The sequence below is a fragment of the Emydura macquarii genome, unplaced genomic scaffold (assembly GCF_026122565.2).
Source record: "Emydura macquarii macquarii isolate MOO-44397 ecotype Brisbane River unplaced genomic scaffold, CSIRO-AGI_Emac_v2 contig_1062, whole genome shotgun sequence".
NCBI lineage: Eukaryota > Metazoa > Chordata > Testudines > Chelidae > Emydura > Emydura macquarii.
In genome coordinates this window covers 215756-224130 of record NW_027131199.1, presented here as the reverse complement: position 1 = coordinate 224130, position 8375 = coordinate 215756, and the positions used below count along the sequence as shown (strand labels likewise).

Below are 8375 nucleotides of genomic sequence, written 5' to 3'. Positions count from 1 at the left end.
TTTGTGCTGTGTGGTTGAAAGGAACCCCTAGATCAGGGGTTCCCCACATTTTTGGCTCGAGGGCCGCAGATATTTTTACAACCCTGAAGGGCCACCACTCTCCACCAGTGCCCCCACTCTGCCCCCCAAGGCAGCCAGACAGGAGTGTCCCTGGCTGCAGCAGGGAAACCGCATGCATGATGTAGCCCCGTGCACTCCACGTGGGTCCCAAGGCTGTTGCTCCCTTATGCAACCAGGGGGATGGGAGATCAGTGCCTCCCTTGGCTCCAGCAGGGACCTAGTGCCTATGGACCCAGGCAAGAGCCCTTTGCCCTGCTACCTGCTATAGCCAGCAGGAGGGGAGCCATGGGCCACTTTGAAAGCCCCAGTAGGACACTTTTGACCTCGGGCCACAGGCTGGGAACCACTGCCCTAGATATTGAACCCACGCCTTGTTGCTGCCGACTCGGACTGGTAGAAGGGTTACAGGCTTGCATAACTTGGAGCCCGTGAGCAGCAACCTCTCTGAAGTCTTGTGTTTAAAGTGATGCTAAAGAGTTTTGTTATGGTGCTGGGGATTAGCAGTGTTAACCAACAGCACTCCCTGCCACTGGGAATCAGAGAGGTTAACCCGCGGGACTCCTGCCACTGGGAATCAGTTGGGTGAACCTGTGGGACTCCCTGCCACTGGGAATCGGTGGGATTAACCTGCGAGACTCCCTGCCACTCAGTTTCTCTCTCTGACCATTGCTGTCATGATCTACACCGAGGCTTAATCAAGTTATACATGAATTTATTACTATATCTGCAAGAGCAGCAATGATAAACCAACAAGCGCAGTAATTCCTGAAATAGTAGAAATGCAGTGGCACTAGCTATAGATTATAGAGCATTTAGCTCCTATTTCCAATTTGTCACAATATGTGGTTGCCGAACTCCTGACACAAGCTGTTGAGATCATGATATGATTAAATTGCTCCTCGGATCACGTGATGCAAAACACGGCGTTGTTACAGCCGATATGTGAGTGTTGCCGACTCCTGTGACTGTCACAACTACTGGTCTTTCCCTTTAAAGCTTCCTGGAGTCATGTCATCATGGGAGACACTCAGCTTTCATTAAAGGAAAGATGAAGCTTCTAGCCCTAGTTTTTAGTGGCTGTGGAGAACAGCAGGAAAAGGAGACCCAAGAAACCCCGAAAACTGGAGGCAAATGAGAAATTTTATTTTTTTTTTGAAATGTCATGATTTTGAGTGGCCTGAATCGTGATTTTTGAATGCTCACATGACCATTCCTGGGAAATGCTTGCTCTAGCATCCTCATCAATCGGATAGCACACAGCCATCAGCTGCCATTCTTCAATTCAAAGGCATTGTTTAAAAGGTGTGCAGTCTGCTTTAGATAATGGCTGGACGATCATGCAGACCAGGTATTAAAGAGAGAGCACCTGACAGCAAGGTTGGTTGCTACATTGATTTACATCCACTGAGGATCTGGGTGAATTTTCTTGGTCTTCCTGCATTAGACAAATTGTTTTGGCTAACCTAAGAAGTCCACCAGAAAGTTTAGAAACCCGACGCACTGCAGGAAATTAAAAATAAAAATGCAACTTCCTTTTTGCTTGATTTTTATAATTTGGGCACGTTTGTCATGCCCCAATCTCCATCTGGGACTGGGTCTCTCATTCATAAACAAGTCTGCTGATCTGATTAAACTTTTTCCCGTCTTCTTCAAAAGCGACCTTCCGAACTCTTTCGGCATCTTCAACTACTTCATCCAGAAACTTCAGCAGCATGAAGTAGGTGGTTAGAAAAGAGATTCCTGCAGTTACAATAGAACCAAGCACTGGTAGATTTGCAGTTAATCTAGGTAAACCTTTCTGATTCTTTAGCAGCCATTTGATTACAACATCTCTGGTTATTTCATTTGCCTCAGGAGATATGATAACAGCCTTCAGCTTTTCTACTGGCTTCCCAGCCTGCCTGGCCAGATTGGCCAAGGAGCCGTCATCTAGGCCGAAGTGCTTGTAGAAGGCAATCATGGATCCTAGCAGGATGCTAATATCACAAGCAAGAGAGAGCTGCGGGACAGGAATGACATTGACTAAAGCTGATACCAGGGATATTAGCCATATCAGCTTCTGCAGAGCAGCTTTCTTCTCCTGTATGATTTCTGCAGACAGGTTTGGCAGACTGAGCAGAAACGCAAGTCTCTGCAGACTTGGGAGATCATTCTGCAAAGCCTCGACCAGGCCAGGAGCATCGTACTTCGTGAAATCACAGTTGGAGAGAAGGAAAACCTCTGGGTTGCTCATCCCTGCCTTTGCAGGTGTTCCCTGCAGTCCATCCTGAGTCTCTGCAGGACACGCTCCTCACTGAATGTTTTAGGGTGATCCCTTTGTTCATTGCGCAAGTCTTCATCCACCTTGGAGCGCACAAAATAGAATTTCTTCCCCATCCTCTCGATCTCCCGGGCCAGGGCAGCGTGGGTGTATTTGAAGCGCTCCGAAGCGATGATCACGAAGAAGTCATAGCGTTTGAAGTTCACCTGCTGCAGGTACGTTTTGGGGTGAAAACGTGGGGCACCAATGCCGGGCAGATCCCACAGCATCACGTTGGGGTGGTTAGGATGGGGATAAACAGTCGGCTTTGTCGTCGTTTCCGTCACCCCCGTTCGGGCAGCCCCGTCATCCTCAGCGGTCAGTCCCTGGATGGCGTTGATGAAGGACGATTTCCCGGCACCCGTCTCCCCCGTGACTGCGATGTTGAGCTTGGTGGATTTGAACAACTCCAGCTTTTCCAGTGCTATAGAAGCCACTTCAGCCTGACCTTTGTCTTTGAACAGATCCATGAACTCCTCAAATGTCTTTATGGAGACATTGAACAATTCCTTTGGGTCCAACCCTAGATTGAGAGCCTTCATGAGGGCTGAGATGGACTCCATATCCTCCATGAGCGCTGACATTGACTCCATACCCTTCATGAGAGCTGAGATTGACTCCATAGCCATGGCACCTACAAGAGATTCCCTGTTCCCAAGACAAGAAAAGGAAAAGGCAGATTTCAGTTAGTGTAAATGTAGCCTTTTGAAAAGATAAAACAGTTCACAGAACAATTTACAAACTTGCAGCCGTGGAGCTGGTTTCACTCCCACCAGCAGGTGTGCTGAAAATTGCATCCCCAGCTAGGACTGCCAACGGTCCCTTACTACAAGGGACGTCCCATCTATTTCCATCTGTGTACTACAAGATTGGGAGCTGCCAAGTGCTTTTTTCAGCAGGAAATACCCCTGGCGAATGTAGGTGAGAACTGCTCAGTATTATAATTCTTAATAATAATAATTATGATAATAATAAGAATGCAATGCTGTTGCAAAAAAAACCAAATGGAATTAATATTGCATTGACAGAGGTATAGCATACAAGTAACGGGAGGTGATAGCACCGCTCTGCTCGGCGCGGGTTAGGTCTCATCTGCAATACTGCATCCAATTTTGGTCACCAAATGTTTAGAAAGGATGTAGAGAAACTGGAAAGGATCCAGAGGCGAGTGACAAATACGATCCAAGGGGAGGAATGCAGCCATGTGAGCAAAGGCTGAAGGAACTGGGAGTGTTCAGTTTGGAAAAGAGGAAATGAAGGGAGGGACACGTTAATGGTCTTCTGATACTTGAAAGGCTGCTGAAAAAGATGGAAAAAGTTGTTCTCTCTTGCCAAAGAGGCAGGACAGGAGGCCATGGGTTCAAAGTACAGCACAGCAGATTTAGATTGACTCGCAGGAAAAACTTGCTACCTGTAAGAACAGCAGGAGAGTGGAGCAGACGGCCGAGGGAGGTCATGGGAGCTCCTTTGCTGGAGGGTTTCGAGAGGAGGCTGGATAGTCACATCTGTTGGAGAGTTTAGACTCAACAAATCCTGCATCTTGGCAGGGGTTAGACAAGGTGACCCTTGTGGGCCCTCCAGCCCTATGTTCTAACAATGATAATAATAATACCGGGCGGGGGTGCTAAGAAAACCGTCTCTTATTATTGAAATCCAACCTGGGCAACCTTATACCCCGTCTAGGTGACCAGATGTCCCGATATTACTGGGATTGTCCCGATATTAGGGGCTTTGTCTCATCTACTCAACTATACGCCCCCGCCCCCGAAAAAGTGTCCCGGTTCTTCACCCTGTCCCCGGGCGCACGGTGCAAAGCCCATCCAGGAGCCGCAGCGCGGTCGCCGCAGGATACCCCGCCCGGGGCACGGACACGGACCCCAGACGTGCAGCTCTGCGGAGCATCCGGAGCCGGGTCAGTCCGGGTCAGTCCGTGCCGGGGACAGGAGTGAGAGCCAGAACCCGCCCAGCGCAGACACGGGGCAGGGAGAGAGAGCGAACTGCGCCTAATGCCCGACTGCCGCCGGGGCAGTCAGACGGGACCAGACTGCGCTAGAGAGCAGCGCCCCCGACGGGGGTGAGGTGTGCGGGGCAGCACAGGGGGGCACGTGGCCCCCTCCCCTCCCCCCCTTCTGAGAACACCGCGCTGCCCTGCTGGTCTGCTCTGCTCGGCCTGCGGGGGGGAGGGGCGGCTCCGTCCTTCCCACGCTGCACCCCCCCGCAGGTCCCGCAGCTGGCGGAGCAGATCGGGGGGCCGGGACAGAGCCGCTTGTCTGGCTGGGGCTCCCTGACTCCGCGCCTGGACGCTGCCTCCCGGGTCCTAGCGCCCGCCGGTTTCCTGTACCACGGTGGGTGCCCGCGGGGTGAAGCAAAGGGGGCAAAGACGGGGGGGGGGGGGGGCAGGTGGGGACGGAGTGTGGGCTAGGGCAGGGGAAAGAGGTGCAGACAGGGTTGTGGGGGGAAGCGGATGGGGCAGGAGGCAGTGGGGGAGGGGAAGGGAATGGGGATACAGGAATGGGGGGGGGGCCGCAGGAGCCCCCGCAAGGAAGCAGCTGCAGCAGCCCCGGGAGGCACCAGAGCAGCGACATTGCTGCAGCAGCCGGGGCTGGAGTGGCCACAGCTCCCGCGCTCAGGTCACCACAGAAGGAAGCAGCAGCTGGGGCTCCCCACGTTAGCCGGCCAGTCCCGCCCCTCCATCAGCAGCCCAGGTACCGCTCCGTGCTGGGGGAGAGAGATCCAGCGAGCCAAGGGAACTGGCTTCTGCATGCAGGTGTTTGCGTGTGCAAGTGCACACTTTGCCCACCGCCCTCCAACAAAGCCGTCAAACTACACCTGGGGGTATCTGCCCTGGGCTGGATTTGAACTCAGGACCCGAGGGTGATGTCTGACTGTGACAGCCCCCTGAGCTCTCCATGTCACGGCTATAAACTCTCTTGGCGTCTCTGGCTGTGTGCGCACAGCGTAAAGGGCTAGCTATGCGAGCATTAGGCAGACACCTGTCTTGACAGCTAAATGCTTGTGCTAATACTAGTGTGAATTCTGCTCCCGCAAAGGGCTAGCAGGTGCCCTGCACTCTCCCCCCGGGTGACTCTCGAGTGGCTGAGACCCTGGTGTGAGGATCACAGCCCTGGTTTTATCCCTAGTTCGCCACAAACCCATCATTGTTCTTAGCATTGTTGTAGCCGTGTTGATCCCAGGGCATTAGAGAGACAAGGCGGGTGAGATAATATCTCTATGGGACCAACTTCTGTGGGTGGAAGAGTCAAGTTTTCAAGCTTCACAGAGCTCTTCATTAGCTCCGGCAACAAAAAATCATTGGTAGAATCCATGATCCTTAAGAAACGTTTTTTTTTTTTTTTTTTTTGGGGGGGGGGGGGAGCAATGGATCTTGGGAACGCCTGGCTCAAATGACCCCAAATTTGGATCAGTAACTCTAGCCAGAACCCCCATTAGACACACTGCAGTTCAAGGCAATGTGAGTAATTGTGCAGCTTTTAGAGCACTTAGAAGGTACAGAAGCTGGTCTAACCCTTATCTCTAGCAGAGTTGGTGGCTATAGAACGAGGAAGGCCCAAGAGACTGTGTCATTGTTTGTGTTGTGTGCCCCAGATTTGCTGGGGGACTGGCTGGCCCAGGGGAGCTGGGAATGGAAAATATTTCCATCAATAATTGAAATGTACAGATCAGCAAAGTAAGGAAAATGCTGCTTACGAGCTGGTTAGATTTTGATTTAAGGCTAAAATGTTGATACACGAAGTTGACAGTTTGTGTTTTAACAGCTATAAAGTTTTAACTTTCTGAATCTCGACATCTACTGTCATTAAATAATTGATTTCTGACCCACCCTCCTTGTCTGACCCTCCCTGGCTTCCCACAACTGTGAAAATGTAAATCAACAAAAATGTTTCAAACCCATGGTTTTGTGCACCTGAGAAAACTGAATAAAAAATTTAAAAATGGTTAAAAACAAACGTGGTTGTAAAATAAAAATAACAATCAAGTTCTGCCAAGCCTCGATATGGGCCTTTCTTCCTACAGAGCGGGGTCCTGTCCTGCTCCAGGTCAGGGAGATTAAACAGCGCAGACTGGCGGTTGTATTTGTATGTATATTCTCAGGGTGGTGAGAGCGTTCGGATGTTTTAATGACTCCTTCTTTGGGCCTTGTCAATTAGCTGATAGTGTAACTTATCGTCTTCATGCTATCGACAGAGTTTGAACCCAGGACTGTCAGCCTTAAGAGCACGGCCCTGTGAGCTAGAGAACAAATTAGTAAAGATAGGCACCTAACTCCCATTGGAACCCATGGGAGTTAGGTGCCTAAATACCTTTAGAAATCTGTCCTTGCACCTGCTAGGTGGAAAGAGTGGCTGTCTTGCATCTTTGGTCGCCCCATCACTTGGGGGCGGACAAACACCCACTCTATGAGCGTTGCCATTAATCCACCTGCCTGGGCTTTTATAGGAACAACCTTTTGCTTTGTGGCGAGGAATGTGGGGTTTGAAATCTCAATTATTCTTCACATCACTTGGGCAGCATAAAGGGGATTTAGTCCAACTGTCCCGTCCCCTCCCCGCTGCCCTGTTATTGCTCTGCTCAGTACTTCAGACCTCCACCCAGCCCATCACCCTCTCCCCCTGCAGCCCTTGCCTCAATCTGTCAGCCTTCCCCCACCCTCTTTTCTCCCAGGCCTCTACGTCACTCTGCCACTGTCCCCTCCCGCCTGACCCTGCACAAGTTCATCACAGCCCCCTCCTGAGTCACTCAGTCCCCCCACAACTCTGCCTTGCCCAACCCGGCCCCTCAACCTCCCTCCATGACATCTCATCATTCCCCTCATGCCCTCTTCCCAGCCCCTCAGTGCCCTCCCCGCCCCGACTACCTCAGAGCTCCCTTCTCCTTGCAGTAGAAGCAGCTCCCAGCTTTCGTCTGTGCCGTCAGGAGCAAAGTGAGGGCGTTTTACTTTCGGATCATGCCCCACCTGTCAATTAATCAGCACAATTGAAAAGCCTGGCCAGTAATCTACTGTGAGTAACCACTCTATGGAAGTTACTGGCAGCTGGGGTGAAGGCAATAATAGCACAGGGTACGTGACTGCTCAGAGTCCACCTCCCTTGTTGATACAAACCACCCAAATTCCCTGCAACAACCTTTTTGGTCTCTTAGCGCCCCACAGACTCAGGGTGACCAGGCCAGCTGCCTCTTCAGCACCCCCTTGTGGGCGGAGGGGCGCCGCAGCACCTTGCCTCAGTTTCCCTTCTTCAGGGCTCCTCACTAAACGCCACACGCAGGAGTTTCTCCATTCAAACACCCCTTCTCAGAGTGAAGGGTCCAGGCAGGAGCCCCCTGCTCTGTGAAGCCCCGGGCACTGCTTCTCCTTCGACTCTTGACACCGGATCCCTGTCTGAGTTTCCTCACACTGCCATGGTGCACAGGCCTGGCTTGGATGGAGCAGCTTCCCGTGAGCAGTGGGCTTTCCAGAGGGAAAAAACATGCAGAGTCTCCTCGAACAAGGGGCCCTGTCATTTTTCAGAGCGTGTGGACCTGGCTTCCAACCTATCGTCGTCCCTTCTCTTGCTGCTCACCCTAACCTGTGCCCATGGAGGGGTGTAAATGGCCACACATAAAAACTATCCATTCCCACATCTGCCCCAAATCACCCTCCCCCCATTTCACGGCCCTTTTTACTTTACCAGACCCCTCCTGTCCAGTCCTGCTGCTGCCCCCAACTCCTACTTCTTTCTCCCCCCATACTGCCTGTCTCTCCCTGGACTCTGTGTTGTCTCCCTGATCTCTGGCTCTGTTCCCTTTTCCTCCCCGACAAGAGCTGGGTCCCATGGTCACCAGCCTCAGCTGGAGAACTGGCCAGTAACACACCCACCCATTGGTGGCCTGGATCCCAGCCCAGACTGTCAGCCCTCCTCTGGTCCATCTCGCTAGGACAGTGCAGACACAGACCTGTTTACAAGCAGAAGTGGAGGGAGCTCCAGTTGTATTAATTAATTAAGAGTCAAGTCACAAT

The 8375-nt window shown here is 51.8% G+C and overlaps 1 pseudogene; it reads right to left on the bottom strand.

Moving 5' to 3' along the window:
* Positions 1-1660: 1660 nt before the first annotated feature.
* Positions 1661-2988, bottom strand: LOC137151432 (interferon-inducible GTPase 5-like; annotated as a pseudogene).
* Between the last annotated feature and the right edge of the window lie 5387 nt (positions 2989-8375).